Here is a 17,650-nt window from a genome sequence, read left to right on the forward strand (position 1 = left end):
ATTTTTTTGCCACTAAAATTGACCCTAAAAAAGTGGAAATTTTCCACTTTTTTTTTCACTGGGCAAAGTCCAAAATGAAATATTTTTGGAAGGAAATATTTTCTGTTCGATTGAATAAAATACTTTTTACAGAGGCATGAGCAAATAAAAGGATAGCTTAATAAATGGAAAGATAATAAAAGAATAAACTAATAAATTAAATAATTGATTTTAATGCATGAGGAAAAATAAATGAGTGAATAAATAAGAAAATAAGTGAATGAATTAGTAACGCAGAAGTATTAAATGAAGGAATGGTAAATAAATTAGTTAACAAATGAATACGTAAGTGATTTAGTAAATGATTGAATGAGTAAACGAAATGACATATTTCCCTTTGCCTCATCCACTTTGCCCAGCATGCACTTCACTGATTGTGAAAATATTAAAAGCACAAATAAGCTAAATATTTTACTAAATAAATATTGCATCGAATATTAAAAGGTCCCAATTAATAATTAAACTGTTAATAAAAAGAACTTTATTATTTGATTTCAATTTTTGACTTACAACACAATCTCTTCATTTATCAATTTGAGTATCAATTTTTGAAAATTGCTTGTATTATCATATGCTTTGGATTTCAAAGGTATTTTTTTTTGACTCGAATAGACTACTCGAACAGACTATTATCATGACGTAAGTGGCACTAAAAGTGGAGTAAATATTTCACCATTTCACTTTGCTCCACATCTAAATGACCCTCCGGTTTAAGAGAAGTCCGGTTTAATAGGGTGCGGATTAATGAGTTGATTGTGCTTTTACCTCTAGCAAGATGAAAAGTTTTCTTATTGCTTCGTGTGTCCCCTCTCCCGCCTAATTAAAAACTGTCATCAAAGAACTTGTATGTAAGAATGTTGACTTTAAATTTGTTCTTCAAACATTTACTATATAACTGTAAAGTACACAATGTGCTGCATCACAGAAGTTCTTTAAAGTAGCCATTGCCAGCTGTGATACTTGTTAAAAGCCCCTCTCTTAATCGCAAGGCAAAGCAAGAAAGCCCGTATGTAATAGCTTGCTGAGCATATCCCTCAAAGAAATTAAGGGAAACTTTTTTTTAAATCTCGCTATCGATTTTTCCCATCAGTCATAGAGGGTATTTTAGGGCCTGGCCGGTAAAACTTTGGGTAACTTCAAATTGTTTAGTTAATTTGACTTTCTAATAGATGACCTAGTGCTGAACATTCTTATCAAAGTCATGAAATAAGTTTTCTAAAGTTTATTAAGTTTTAGTGAGATCAACGCTCAAAGAATAGAATCGAATAGAACATTCATAGAATGTTCTTTGCTTTAAGCATGACTGATATTTAACAAGTTCTCCAAGCAATCGAGCAGAAATGGTACTGATGGATATTCATGGACACTAGCTGTGAAACTATTTGAGTGGATAGAATTCTTCGTACCAGTGGCGGCGATTCAAGGGGCAAGGGGGGGGGGCAGCCCCCCACTTCTTAGTTTATTTTATTTTCAAAAATTATTTAAAAAAGCATAAGTGTCGAATTTTTCAAATCGTGATTATTTGTTTTGCTTCGTATATCTGTTTACGAAACATACAGTCATTACATGGCACAAGCAGTAACTTTTAGTTTATGTATTCATTGTTTAGATATTAGTAAATCGATTGTTTTACTTAAACAAGCCACACTTGCTTAATGAAGTTATTACCAAGTGCTTGTGGTATCTTAAAATACTTGGAGGTAAATATTGCAAGTCCAATTCTTGTTTAAGTTTTTCTTTCGGAAACGTTATTGTATACATAATTCATCAAAATCTTTAAAAAAAACGTGAGTTAAGCTCTTAAATTTGAATCAATTGCCACTCGCGCTCTCAAAACCAGCCTTAGCAATTTGTTTTTCTTTTTTCTTTCACTCTTTTGCTGCCGTTAAAAATCCTATGGCTTTCAGTCCCAATCGCTGCCTCGATCTGTTACTTATTAAGATCAGAGTTTAACTGAAGGACTTATATGTGTCTTACCCAGACTGCTTCAGTATGTTAATTTAGATTGAAAGTTATTAGTATTTGTACGTATTATTTATGTTTAAGAAGCTATTAAGTGCTTTTAAGATATGAATTGAAAGCACAAAAATGGTCTTGCTTTTTTGTAATATTCTTAAATTCAAACTACACTGCTTGACAATTGCTAAGGAACAAGTGATTTATGCAAATTTGTATCTCAAACACCTGGCCAATGGAAATAAATTCAAGTTCAGATGGCGTGGTAGATCAAGACTAGTTATCTGTATAAAAGACAGTGCACACACGCTCAAAATTCGTATTTAAATTCACGCTGTTTGGTTTTTAACAAAAATAGTGCTGGATGTTAAAAAAGGTTTTTCTCTGAAATTCTGTTTGGTTCTTGAAATACTTAAGAGTAAAATGTCAGCAAGACATCATTTGAGTAACTACGATCGTGGACGAGCGGTTGGACAACTGGAAGCACGTCAAAGTGTCGCCACTGTGGCTGCTGCAATCGGTGTATCAAAAAGTGCCATCTCCCGATTAAAGACGGCCGCTGAAGGTGGAAATGTTTTGCAAAAGCAGGCCGAGGATCGTGATAGGAGCACCACACCTTCAGAGGATCGCTATGTAGTCCTCGTGGCAAAAAGGGACAGAAATTTCACTCTTGGACAGATAGCTGCAAATCTAACAACCGCTACTGGTACGCATGTTTCTGCAAGAACCATCTCACGACGAGCAAATAATGTTGGTTTGTATGCACGGAAGTCCGTACGTTGCATCCAAGTTCAACCACGCCATCGTCGAGAGAGATTACGCTGGTCTAAGGAACATGTTGGTGGGATCATCAAATTTGGTCTAGAGTGATGTTCTCTGACGAATCTCGTTTCAGTGTGACAAATAATTCTGGTCAACTACTGTGGAGAGAGCGTGGAACACGTTATGCACAAAAATTTGTTTGCAAACGTGATCGGTACGGTCCAGGCGTCATGGTGTGGGCAGGCATCATGCACAATTGCAGAACACAGTTTCACATTTTTGAACAAGAAAGCAATACGTCGCGAATGTATTGCAGAGATGTTATGCTGGACCATGTTCGTCTTTTTAGAGGGGCTTTCGGTCCAGATTTTCTCTTTACGGACGACGATACACGGCCACGCTGGAGCATTGAAGTGTCACACACACACTAAAGTGAAAACATTCTCTGTATGCAGTTGCCTGCTTACTTTCCCGAATTAAATCCCATTGAACTTGCCTGTGAGGCTCTTGGCAGACGCGTTGCGTGAACAACCGTCCCTTCCAGAACAGTACAAGAATTTAAATCCGCATTGAGAGAGGAGTGGGGAAAGCATCCCCCAAGCACTCCTCGATAATTAATGGGGAGTATTGAAAACAGATGTAAATTGTGCATCAGTGTCCCTGGTAATCATACATCATATTAAGGTACTCATGTCTCCATCATTCTGAGTTAGATCATTTTTTTGGTGTTGTATGAAAATCATCTAAGTAGGATTATTTTTTTATTTTTAAGTTTTTACTTCATTAATGCAGTAATATCTGTATTATTTTGTACTTATAATAAAAGTACATCCTCCCTACTAACTATATATTTCGTTCTGTTTCTTTAATCATTATCTATTAACTATTCCAAAAAATGTAATTGTTCCTTAGCAATTGTCAAGCAGTGTAGTATTCCTTAAATGTACCTCAATAAATATTTTTGTAGATGTATATGCATTGCGAAATTTCTTATTTTTATCATTTTATTTTAGCAATTAACTCCTAAAGTTATTAAAACGACAACAGAGTTCACAGTTGCCTCATCAATGTAAACTTGACCGGGAAGAGAAACAAGGGATTATTTACGCTTTCTAATGGGGTAAGTTTTATTTTCTCCACTCACATGCGTAATTATTGTCCCCCCTCTATTGCTTAGGGTACTGCAATATGGTGGTCACAAAAAATCGATTTTCGAATTTCTTCCACGGCACCCCCCTAAAATGTGCCAATGGACTAGAAAACATGATTTGCAAAGTTTCAGCTCAATCCGATAATATTGACACGTGCCGCAAAGAGGCCAAAGTAACGAAAAACAGTGATTTTTAGCAGAAAATGGTAGCTTTTCTTCTTTAAAACGAAAACTTTTCATCCTAGAAACTTCGTTCTGGTCTCATTTTATAGGATATTTTTTTCTCGTGATGAGTTATCTTATCCATTTTTTAAACAAAATTTATAGAATGGTACTGAGCACTTTTCAGGTCAGGTCATGGAAGAAATCAATAATAAGGAATTTTCATGCAAAGATCTAAAAGCATTACAATATCTAATTACATTTATATGCTCTTAGTTGATTTTAATTTATCCATTAAAAAGGCTTCATTTGGAGGTACTTAAAAAAATTAATGCAACTTAAAATTGCTGATTTAAAATGAAATATCTAAGTAGTTCAGAAGAGAAAGCAGAGTTAAAAAATTACAAAAAAAGAAAAAAAAAAAATCTAATGCATTTTATTGCTTACACTGTTAAATTATACATCATTATGTTATTACTTTTCATTGAGAAGTTTAAGTGCTAATGGCTTTGATATGACAGATTTTGATGAATGTGGGAAAATGCCTGCATTCGGACATAACTTGTAATAGAAACTGTCGTTAGTTAGAAATCGGTTTTTCACCTGTTTCAACTGTGCTATTGACAACCCTTAAACTGTTTACTATCTTTTTAGCTTTAATATAATATTGGTTTTCATACTATTCATCAAGATCAGTATTTAAAAATGTTGTATCGATTTCGAATCTCTGTAAAAAATGTATCTCTTAAAAAGTTTAAGAAGAAATGAAAAAATCTACTTCTTTATCCAATTAACTAAGCTTCTTTCATATTGAACTGTGTTTTTGTATCCCTATCATCACAATCATCTTCATTATCTCCTTGGATTTTAATTTTGCAGCCTTCTTTGTTTTGATTTTTTTTCTCCCTCAAGTATGATCAAAAAAAGGAAATGCAACATTCTCTAAGTTCAGGGACTACAAATGATTAATTATTTTAGGTAGTTCTGTTCCTATATCATCTTCATAAATACTCTTGTATTGAATCAAATATTTTACTAACTGCAGATCTTGGTTGGAGGCCAAAGCTGGATCGCAGACAATAAACCATACTTTTCCGTAAATATTGTTGCTAAACAACCAAATATCTTCAATACCTTTTATCTTCAAATCGATTAAGGAAAACTTATCCCTGAGAATATATATTTTCAAAGAGTATATGATGCAGTGAGAAGCTAAGGGATGTAATTGAATTTTCGAGATAATCATTACAAATAATAGGGGAACGTATCCTCTGCTGAGGAGCAAGATATGGTACTAGTAGCTCTGGTAGGGGTTGTTATATAGCATGATTTAGAAAAAAGTTCAATGAAAGCCTACTTAGGATTTGGACTTTAAACGCATTTTATAAGGAACTTAAAAAATCCACTTCGTCCCTTTGCTTCTCACTACGTCATATGGCCTTTGCCACCCATCTTGTGTGATGAATAGCGCCAGGTACTCGAAAAGTAACATTGTTTGGAGAAAGACTCCCTAGATAAGTTAAGCAAAGTGGAATGAACTTTTTATAGGCATCTCTAAGCTGCTACTGTTTTTATTTCTCAAAAAGAAAGGTTTAAATTTCACCTGGATTGCTTATTTTGTTTTTAATCTTCTATACTTGCTTTGAATTGCCTCTTATCTATACCATTCATTTTGAAATTCTTGAAAAACATCCGGTTGAGGACCAGTGGACGTACTTATTTTGCAAATCAAAACTGCTTTCAAACCAACTTCTACGATGTGGTAGTGGTAGCGACATGCTAAATACAAAAACTTTTCGTGTAATAACTGTACCCACAAAACGCAGGTTTGTACTGCAGAAAGGAGCAATAAAATGACTGTCATTTTAACGAAAGCCCTAATAAGTCCTCGTCTAAGAACACAGGCCACTTTCCTGGGAATCGTAGTTTTCCTTTTTTTGGGGGTCGAAACAAGACTGGGATTTTTAAGCTAGTGTTTAGCGCTGATCACCCAGGAGGAAAAGTAACGGGTTCCGTATTTATGGCCTCTACAACTAATTTCATAAAATTTACATGCAGTTGTTTGTTTTAGCTTTGAGTTTTAGAGACATAACTATAGTACAGTGAAATTCTGTTACAACGAACTTCAAATTACCAGAAATTTTCTTCGTTGTAACGAGGTTTTAGTAGTAATGAAATTCAAGCAACGTAATGGAAATCAAATCGGAGCTGAAAATTTCTTTCGTTGAAACAGCTATTTCGTTGTATTGGTATTTGTTGTAACGGGATTTCACTGCATATATTTCTGATAATATTGCTGTTTTTGCTCAGATAGTTTAACATTGTAAGGGGGTTACAACCATTAACTAAAAGAAGCAATACAATTTATATTATAATGATTCGTTCTTTTTACGTGATTTTGAGGATATTAGCTACGACCTGACTTGAAAAATCCTGAATAATGTTCAATCAATTTTTGCAAGAATTTAGATTAAATTAGACTTAAAGAGAATAAAATTCCCTATAAAATGAAACCAAAACTAAGTTTCTAGAATGAATAGTTTTGGTTTTACAGATGAAAAACTACGATTTTTTGCTAAAAATTGCCATTTTTCGTAACTTTAGCCTCTTTGCGGCACATGTTAATATCATCGAAATGACTTGAAACTTTCCAAATCACATTTTCTAGTCTATTGGCACATTTTAGGGGGTGCCGCAAAAGATTAGTTGAAAAAAGTTTTTCCCCATGTACCTTGTGACCATGTACCTTGTACTGCAACAATGCAGTTTCAAAATACTGTATTTTATAACTGTACACGCTACCCTCGTATAACACGGTACTTCTCCAACACGGTTTCGATATTAAACGGTACAAAACTTGATTTTAATAATGCACTGTTTTGATGCGACATGAATTTTAAAAGATGGAAATTCAATTTTGTTTAATACATTGAAAAAATGCATGATAACAACTGAAAAAAGTTTTAACTTTGTCTTCATGAAACTTTTGCGAAAAATTGTCTGTCTTTGGCTTGAAAGTTTTGTTTTCCCGTATAAAAAAAACACTAACTTTTAACTACTTTTTGCTTTTAGAACACTGATAAGAAAAAGACGAAAATTATTTTGTTTCCAATGCATTTAAAGAAAACAAGATTAGGATCAAACATAAGCTAAATTTGGCAAACGATAAATAAAAATGTGTTCGAAACAAAATGTAAAATAAAATCAATAAAATAGTTATTTTTTAATTTATATTTTGTTTCGTTGCTGTTGCTGAGACAAACTTCATTGCTATAGAAAAGCTCGGATTTTTTTGCTCATAAAATGCGTTTTAGTAAAGTCGATAAAGGTTTTTTTTTTTTCCTTGATCATAATTTTCATTTGAGGTATGTAAAATAATTACGTTGTATCGTTTATAAAATTTCTTAATTTTAGATCAGTGGGCCGTTACAAGTTTTGGTTGCCAGTTTTCGTGTGTGTTCTACTGAGTCGAAATTTCAGCTATTATAAAATTTGCCCATTAAGAATTTGGTTTTGATATAACATGGTACACATTCCTTGATTCACACGATTTTAAAATCTCGTATAGCACGGTTTCGATATAACACGAAACATATAGACATGATTTATGATATTTACATGATTAGTTTAAAAAATGAGTAAAAAAACTATTTAAGAATAAGTTCGTATAACACGATTTCGATGCTACACAGAACGAATCAACCGTATTATACGAGAGATACATGTACTTGTTTTTAGAACATTGAGGAAAGTGATGATGAAGAATACATTTTTTTTGTTTCATTTCTGGTAATATTTTCTATGAATCATATGTGTTTTAAACACTTAGAACAGTTTCGAAAGACATTTATTCGAATCGAGCTCATATATAATGAGCAATAATTAAAGAAATGGACTTCCTCTCTTCCCATTCAAGCCCACCAGTGGTATTAAATACTGCCGTTTAATGAAAAAGAACAGTATCTACAAAAATGAGTTTTTGAGATAGTTAAAGAAACACGTTTTGGATTCCATGCATAGGGGAATGTTGAAATTTGACGATTTTTTCGTGCTTTATTTTCAATTGAAACCAAATAAGCAAACTTGCATAAAACAATTTAAGTAAAATAGATGGCAAAAAGGCAAAACAATGCAAGTTTTGTTGCAACTGCCTTTTACTTTCCCACGGCAGATTAGTTCGCTGATGGTAATGAATACGACACCAATTCAAAGTGAAGCAAAATGTCATGGAAGTAGTTATTTTTATTTTAATGATAAAATTGACATGTGGCAAAAAAATTAAGACTTCTGAAGTAATTATTGCTCATTTTTATACAGAATAGAGGTGGGCAATTTCGTTCTTTTTAATGATCCGTTCATCAGAGGATCGTTCATTCTTTTGATCCGTTCACTCAACTCGTTCATTTGAAAGACTTCATTCATTTAAAACAGTTGCAGGTGATCTCTCTGTACGACATACTCGTGTAAATTCGAAGTGTTTCATTGTATCAGTTATATTCTATGAAGGAAGAATAATGAACTTTATCTAAAAGTAAGAAAATATGCCTATGAAAAATAAATCAAAAAATATTTATTCAGGTTTAGACGTAAAAAGCAATTATAGTTTATTTTGTAATATATTTCTCAGCTGCCGAATATTAAGATATGTTTAATATTCCAAAAATCAGCATGTAAAAAAAAAATATCGTTAAATTTTTTCATCTACAGCACTGTATATGTTTGTATGGTATTACCAATAGACCATATATAACGAAAAAAGTAGCAACAACTATATCGGTAGCTCAGACGGAGTACCGGATACCTTAATTTAAAAAAAAAAATCAGCCAAAAATATTAGGGAACTTCAAAAATCATTTCACAGTACGGATGAGAATGAAAAAAAAAAAACTTTCAATTGGAAAAAAATTAGACAGTAATAGTCTTATCTAATTAAAAACTGAGTATATGTATCTATCTATGTATGTATCTATGCCTCTTTGTTTGGCTATTTAACATAATCCTCCGATAAAAATCAGCGGAGATATCAATTAAAAATTTTAATTATGACGCTTAGATTTCGACATAAAATCCCTGTTTTTCGAAGGCTTTCCTCCATTCAAAATATTATTCAGTGCTTCATCCTAACTTTCCGTAACAATTCTTTTATTAAAATTTGTAGCGTGAAGAAAATCATTGAGAAGAAAGATCTGTTGCCATTTTTTTCTCGAATATGAACAAGTAAAATTCTGACTTTTGTTTTAAAATCTTTTCCTGTAATCTGGGGATTTAAAATGATTACTTTTTGATTATTTTTCCGCAATTTGCAGCAAAATGTTTTTTTTTTTTTTGTTTAAGCCTGGTTGTTGAACACGTGTCACTTGACGTAACTTTTATTTTCGAGGTAGACCGTGCAAAGCCAGGCGACGCAGCTAGTCCTTATTAAAAAATCTGTGGATATAATGCAAAATAAGTGACTTGGAAGACGCCAAACAAGTTAAAAATAAAGACAAATTAATATAGATGGTAGTTGATAGAGTAGAATATTGTTTTCCAACCAGTCGTTCGTGAGATTAATGAAGGAGGTTCGCGAAAATTATATTTCAATGGTGGATTTTTAAATATTTTCGTAAAAGGTAACGAAAAATTTAATTTACGTACATAGTTACTGCACTGTTTTAAATTTCTAAACAAATCAGACTTCTTTGCTCAAGAAAAGGTATTTAAAAAATCTTTCAACGGTTTAATAACTTTCCGCGGCAAAGTGAACCCTTCAAAATGCTGCTGATTCTTATGTAAAATGATCTCTTTAATCCAAATATGAACTCCGTTTTCCCCCATCGGTCAACACTTTTTGCAAATGGCATCCCCCCTATTTTTTCTAGTATTTGTTTGGAGAGAAAGGGAGCATTTACCAGTAACGTGTTTCTGTTGGGCGAAAAGTTCAAAAGCATGAACATTTATATTAAATTGGAAGACTCTTAGGGTGATTCCTGCTAAAATATCTACACAATCATCATCTTTTTCCCCCAAGAGATTTGTTTTACAGTTGTCCCTGTTTTGTTTTCGGCATAAAACAAGAATAGAGGAGACTTTCGTCCGACAAAAATTCCACGATGTAATTCTTAAAACATGTTTTGGAAACATCGCATACGCGTCCCACAGCAGATCTTCAGTAAGAAAATTTCCTGTATTATTTAAATTATTCAAGCTTCTTTCTCGGGTATAATAAGGATTTAAAATGAAAATAAGCATGCTTATAACACTGTATTAATGTTAATTTATATTTCTGGAGCACCACCCACATTGTTCTTCCACTTTCTGATACACAATGTACTGTAGAAATTAACAATGGGGATGGTGCATCCCCGTAATATAAATATACATAATGCTTTATTATAAGCATAATTTTACATTTTTACGACTATATTTTCGTTTATTATAATCAACTGCTAGGAAAAAAGAAAAAAAACTTTTTTATTTTCTTACATGTTACTAATTTTAACACGAGGTGATTCGTAAAGAGAAAAAGGTTGTGAACCGCTGTGTAGAAGACAAAAGGATCGCCAGAAAAGTGCTAAAATATTTTTTAGAAATAATTTTTGCAACAAAGAATGAGAAGGATTTTAGCGGGTGTGTGGGACAGGATGTGTAATTGTGTAGTAAGTTACCGCCCAAAAGCCAGGGCTAAGGCAGAAATACTTAAAATACACCGCCAGCTCAGTTATTTCATCCGATGACTGCAGTTTCGTGCTTTTTAGCACTCATCAGCCCGGAATAGGAATCACATGAGCTGGAAGCGAAAAATCTCTTAAGGGATCCAAGAGAGCCAAACAAACTGGTAGCTAATGCAGAATTAGCAAACCAGATGAGCGACCGCAGCAATGGTGCGGTTCAACTCAAAGATTGATGGCAAAGCATGGTATTTTGTTGACAAAATACCATGCTTTACTATGAGTTTTCTTGCTCTTCTTGCAGACATACGAGGAAGATGATTCAAACTTTAGATGATGCTTGTGAAAATGGCCGTTTTATGAGCGGCAGAAGCTGGAAAACGAGTCAATGGAAAACATTTTCTTGACTGGAAATCTCGTAATATTAATCCCGCTAAATATCATGCAGTATTCCGTGAGATTCGGGATTTCTGGATTGGAAACCCTAGTATTTATGGAGGGTAGCGTTTAATTTTTTTCAGGAATTTTTGATTTGCCGTTTTCTTTATTTAAGAATGATTATTTTGACGGGAAATTTTAGAGTATTCTTCCCCTTCTAATTAAAGCTTGATTGTCACTTAACACAACTTTTATTTTCGAGGTACACCGTGCAAAGCAGGGTAACGCAGCTAGCTTACAATAAAATGCATTGCTCTTTGTGTATGTTCTGTAGCTTTTAGAAGAAATTTCCCTTTTGTTCCTTTTGAAAAAAACAACTCATAACTTTTTAACTTTGGCTGGCATTCTCCTACTCATTTTTTGAAATGATGATATATATTTTTTAAAATAATTTAAGTAGAGGAATGTGGGGTAACGTGAAATAGAGGGGCAAATTGAAAGTTTTGAAACATCTAATCCGCCTTTAGCGCCACTTACCTAGTAATATTTTAACTGTGTAGTAATGGAAGTAATGTAGTCTTTTCCAGTCAAGAAAAAAATTATCTCTGAAAAGCACAGCATATGATAATGCAAGCAATTTTCAAAAATGGATACTCAAATTGTAATATTTTGTTGCAAGTCAAAAATTATGCTGATATTATCTAATAATAAAGTTCTTGTTAACATTTTAAACATTAATTGGGACTTTCGGTGAAGTATTTATTTAAATAATATGTAACTTATTTGTCTTTTTTATATTTTTCACAGTTAAGTGCATGCAGGGCAAAATGAAATAGTTCATTTCGTTTTCTCATTCAATCATTTACTGAATCACTTACGTATCCATTTATTATCTAATTTATTCACATTCCTTCATTTAATAATTTACTTATTAATTAATTCATTCATTCTCTTATTTTCCTATTCATTCACTATTTTAATCACTTATTTATTTTTCCTCTTGTGTTAATTAATTTAATTTATTTAAGTAGATTATGGTTTCAGCATTAGTAGTAGTATCCCTTAGTCAATCATATTTTTATTTGCTCTTTAATTTCTTCAAAAATATTTTTCCCAATCGAATAGAATTTTTTTTCATTTAAAAAATATTTCATTTTTTCTTTGCCTCATAAAATAAAAGTGAGATTTCCATTTTTTTTTTTTGAAGGCACAAATTTACTGCCAAAAATAGAAAATATTTTACTTTTGGCATAATTCGATGCAAGTTTTATAATGAAATACAATGTTCTTCGTTTAAGCACTTAAATATTTAAAACCAATTTCCAATTAGTTCATTTTGAAAAAGCTCCGTTATCTTAACTATTTTACTTTACCTCACAATTCCCTAATTTTGTGAGAGGGAAACAATGCGTGTTTCTTATGATTAAAAATTAAACTTTCTTTGTCAAGAAATCTCTTTGTTATTCTTTCAAGTCAAGATACCGTTAGGTTTTTGGAGAATCACTCAGTTGTGATTTAACCTTAACTTAATATATTTATCTCTTAGAAAGGAAACGAAGAATTAGGAAAGAGAAAAATGATTAAAAAAAATTAATATCATGTAAAGCTGGTTGTTTGATTTTCTAACTTTTTTGAATTTGTTATGCTGCTTAGAAGTTTTTTATCTCATACTTTTTTGCAGCTGATCACAGTTCAGGTTAGACAGTTTTGTTTGAACGATTCTTGAACTCTTCAAATTGACGATTCTTTTATCTTTTAAGAACCTAAATATCTTGCCTTTTTCAAAACGTATTGTTTAGAAGATTGCATGATAGTTGGAAATAGACGTTTTTTTTGAAATGAATGAAAATAAAATGTTAGGTAAAAATTTAAATTTGAACTGTATAAATTTCATTCTCTAAATATGAGGAAGCACTTGCAGATTTTATATTCTTTGATCTATTGTTATTTTTGTGAATTGTCTAATATCTTTCCCAGTAACATTACAAAATTTTCCATTTTAATCTCTCATGGCTTTATTAGTCTCAATATTTTAATATGAACCCGAGTTTTCACTCTCTCTACTATCTGGAGATCGGAGTATTAGGAATTTGGCCTTGCCGGGTTTTTTTTTTGAGCAATCACGATTGCTTATTGCTTTCATTTGACTGTTTTGAGGGCCTATAATTTTATTTTCCCGCCAGCACCCTCTGCAGCATCACCGTCGACCGGCTGCCTCACGATGCTGCATCTCTAGCGAAAACAGTCTCCAGTTGCGTCAATATCCTACACTTACACGCATACATACACGCACGTACACACACACATACATACACCTACACACACAAACATACACCTTCACACACACAAACACATACGCACACTCAAACACATACGCACACTCAAACACTAGTAGAGGGCTATGGTAGAAAATATAGCCGGAAACTGTTAGTACATTGTCTACATGCATGTCAAGTTTCATGATTTTATCACAAAATTCAAACATTTTTGGAAGGGGAGGCATTTCAAAATTCCCCCAAACCCAGCTGTTAGCCATTTTTGGTCAGACACCCAAAACTACTTTCCTTTTTAATTTTTTGAAAAATACCTACTGTATCTTCTTTTGGGAGTTCTATTATGCTTACTAAAGCGTAAAAAGTCATCAAGACATCTCTAAACCTCCTAGTTTTAAAATTAATTTCAAAAACTTGATTTTTTTAAACAAAACTAAACTAACTTGATGTTTTTAAACGAAACTAACTAATCAAAGTCTTTAACATTTATTGAGGGGTCGTTTGAGAAATGCTTATTTATGCATTTTAAAGCACTGTGTTAAGAAAAATAAATTCATTAACAGTAAAATCCAATAATCCGAACCCCAGAAATCCGAAACATCAGAAAATCCGAACCTATGTTTTAAAGTTTACTATTAAAAATTGATTACAAAACTAAGAATAAAACTAGAAATTAAAAACCATAAACAAAGCTAATAATTTTTCAAAACCAGAAACAAACATTTGAATTGTTGTTTAAGAATAAATACAGCATTTTGATTAGTTAAAACGAAATAAATTTTCATTATCGGTGGAAAAAAAAACTTCGAACTCTTGGAAATGAAGTACGCATTTTTTTGGAAGTTTCACTCACATTCTGCAGTTTTATCAGTCATATGTGCACTTGAAATAAGGGGGAGGGGGCACGGACGTTGTTTTTACAGAACCTTAATCTTTATTACTATTACTAAACGCTTTAAAACAAGTTTTAAGTTTTTTCTCATTAGACGATTTGAGGCGTTTGTTCTATGTTTTAAACGATGTAAGAGAAAGAAATATTTAATTACTACAATAAGAAGTTTAGTGCTATGTTAATAAAGCTAGCAATATTTTTACTATTAATAAAATTGTTATTGGTTGAAATATAATTCACTCTTACAAAAACTACAAATAAAATATTTAATTACTACAATAATAAGTTTAGTGCTATGTTAATAAAGCTAGCAATATTTTTACTATTAATAAAATTGTTATTGGTTGAAATATAATTCACTCTTACAAAAACTACAACTAAATTGCAATACAAAGCTGATTAAGTGATGCATACAACGATTATATAGAAGGCAATTTAAAACGTTTGAATTTGCAAGTAATTTACACAAGTACATAACATTTTCCATAGCAGTATTTACACATAGGTTAGGTAACATTAAGTTCATTTTTGAAGCACTCACAAGTTATTTGAGAGCAGTTTTTTTTTACACTTGCATAACCTAAATTCGCTTTCAGCAAGAAATTGAAATTTCGGGCAAACTCAAACAAATAAGAACGTGCATTTTCATCAGTTACTGTAAAACCCCAATCAAAAAATTGAAGTTAAGGCTAAATTTTTAGACATACTGCCCCACTGATGTCCACCTTGATAAGCACGAAATAACTTGCCTTTGGGCTTCCGCTGTAGGTGGTAAGTTATTCATTGATCATTGTTCGCTGATGGGAAAAGTTTCCAGCTTCGTTTACGGACGGCAAGTTGCATGCAGACGAGTAGTAGCAAAGATTAATGAATCGCTAAGATATTTGAAAATTTTAATTAGGTGTGCATTTTTTGAGGTTAGGATATATATATATATACTCCAATAATATTAGGATAGTCTTTTCATCATTTCCACATCGTCACTTTTTTCCGACGTGCAAGAAAAGAGGTAACCATGAGAGTTCCGCTGAGAATGAGTGGAATTCTCTTAGAACAACCGATTTTACTGACCGAATTTGTACGCTAAGTCTTGGACTAGTATAATCCGAAAGTGTTTTCCAGCTCCAAAATCTTCTTTATCCCCTTTTTGTACAGCTGATGGAAGCATCGTTGTCAACAGTTCCAACGAATATGCTCATGTGTCCTCTTATTGCAGCATGCAAAACATGAACAAAGATCCAGAAATTAGCTTCCTCGTGATTTTAGGGCACTGGAGATGTCTTATTCGATGAAAATCACCGTCACATCATTAAGAGCAAACATAAGATCATATAGCTAGTGCAATCATGGAAAACAATTCTGTCTTATCTGCGTTTCGTAAAAACTGAACCAGTTCTTAGAAAACAAACCATTTTCTCTAAAATAATGTTTTTCTCTTATTTTTCTTGTATGTCTTACTTGTTGTATCTTGAAAAGAATGCAGATACTCCACCGAAAAATTTTCTGTCCTAGGTCGTTTTATGTGAACGATGAAAGAGCCATCACAGACAATGGCGTCACAATGTATCTCCATTTGCACTTATTTTAAAATTAGCATTCATCATTTGCATCTTCATCATCCCATCTTAACTCGTTTTCTTCTTCTCTCGAGTTGTTTTCATCAGTAGGAATACTATAATTTAACTCATTGAGCAGGAATGTTATTGACCAGACTTATTTCCCGTTCAAAGAGCTCCATTTATTGAAATCGATGGAGGGTGAGGTTGATTTTCATAGAGGAGAAATTCAACTAGGTTGAAATTTACAGTATTGCAAATAATGAAAAGCTTTGAAAACGAATCTGTATCGGATTTTAATCTTTTCAGTAAAAGAGCAGACTTACTGATTTTTCTAGAAAAATGAAATGCTAAAAAGTTATTGGTTTTTCTACCCGTGAACATAGTGACTTTTGAATCACAACTCTTTTCCATATAAATTTGTTGCACTGTTTTTTTTTTCCCTTAACTTGCCCAATCTTCATCAGTTGCCCCGAATATTCTTCGTCTACTGCTGCATTCGCCTTCAATGAGAACAATTCTTTCGATGACTCTAAAAATGGATTCTCATGCTTAGCTATTTCTCTTCAAGACCTTTATAGAAAACATGCTTTGGAAACTTAACATTTCTTCAATAAGCATATACGCCGTTTCTTTAAATCAGCAGAGATAACTTTTTCAAACTGTGCAATTACATCGATAATTTGAAGACCAGCCAACATCCATCTTCTTAACGCAGTTGGATCTGTGAAAGACCAATAGCCCCAACATCTCGTTTTACTATCGCATTGTTTTGCTAAGCATGGTCCGATCCAATTACAGAAAACACGTTCCCTGTCTTTTTTACAACAAACGTTCCTTTTTCAAAGGTTTTGTGTACGTCTGGAAGGTTTTGTGGGTTAAAGAAAAAAATCTTGAATAAAAACTGGTAACCATCCAGCATAGTATATGTAAAGCGTATAGCAATAAAATGAAAAAAAAAAAAAAAAAAAAAACACATACACAAAATCAACTCCTTCAAAGTTTCGGTAAAGATACTAAAATTGTTTGAAATCTATGATCTAATAAACTTTAATTTTAAAAGCACCAGCTTTAATACGGTGCACCAAAACTTGAATTTGTTTATATATATATATATATATATATATATATATATATATATATATTATAAAATGAGAAAAAGCTTACTGATGATCAATTGGGTGACAGGGAATTAATAACAGCAACAATAGTAATAATAACAATAATAATAATGAACAGAAATTCAAAATTCAACTTTAAATTTCTTTCTATTAGAATAATGTTGTCTTGAAATTAATTTCTCCCTTTTTTCTTCAAGTCTTTATTCTATTATACCCTTCGCAAATAGTTTCAATTATGCGTGCTCAGTTATTTAAAACGAGGGGCATCATGACCGGATAACTGGACAGTTTGGGCAATTAGATTTCGGATAACTGGAACTCTACTTTGATATAACACTAATGTAATGTATCTTCAAACATAAAAGAAACATTTAATTCTGTTATGGGGGGGGGGGAATTCACTTTTGGAAACTCGCAATTTAAAAATATCTATTTTTTTTAAAAAACCACTTTTTGCGAAGTTATTTCTGAAGTTAGACATTTTTTGGAGTTTTAAATAGCAAAAAATGTAATAAAAATCCATGGAATGACACAAACAACGATTTAAAATATTATAATAACGAAAATTAAAAAAGAATCACCGTTTTCGGTTTTGGACCAAAAATTGCTGCCAAGTGGGGGTTGCGGGGGGGGGGGGGGGGGATTTTGGAATGCCCCCCCCTTCCTAAAATTTTTGTTTATACAATGTCTACAAGCATGCCGAGTTGCGTA

The sequence above is a fragment of the Uloborus diversus genome, chromosome 10, assembly GCF_026930045.1.
Source record: "Uloborus diversus isolate 005 chromosome 10, Udiv.v.3.1, whole genome shotgun sequence".
Taxonomy (NCBI): Eukaryota; Metazoa; Arthropoda; class Arachnida; order Araneae; family Uloboridae; genus Uloborus; species Uloborus diversus.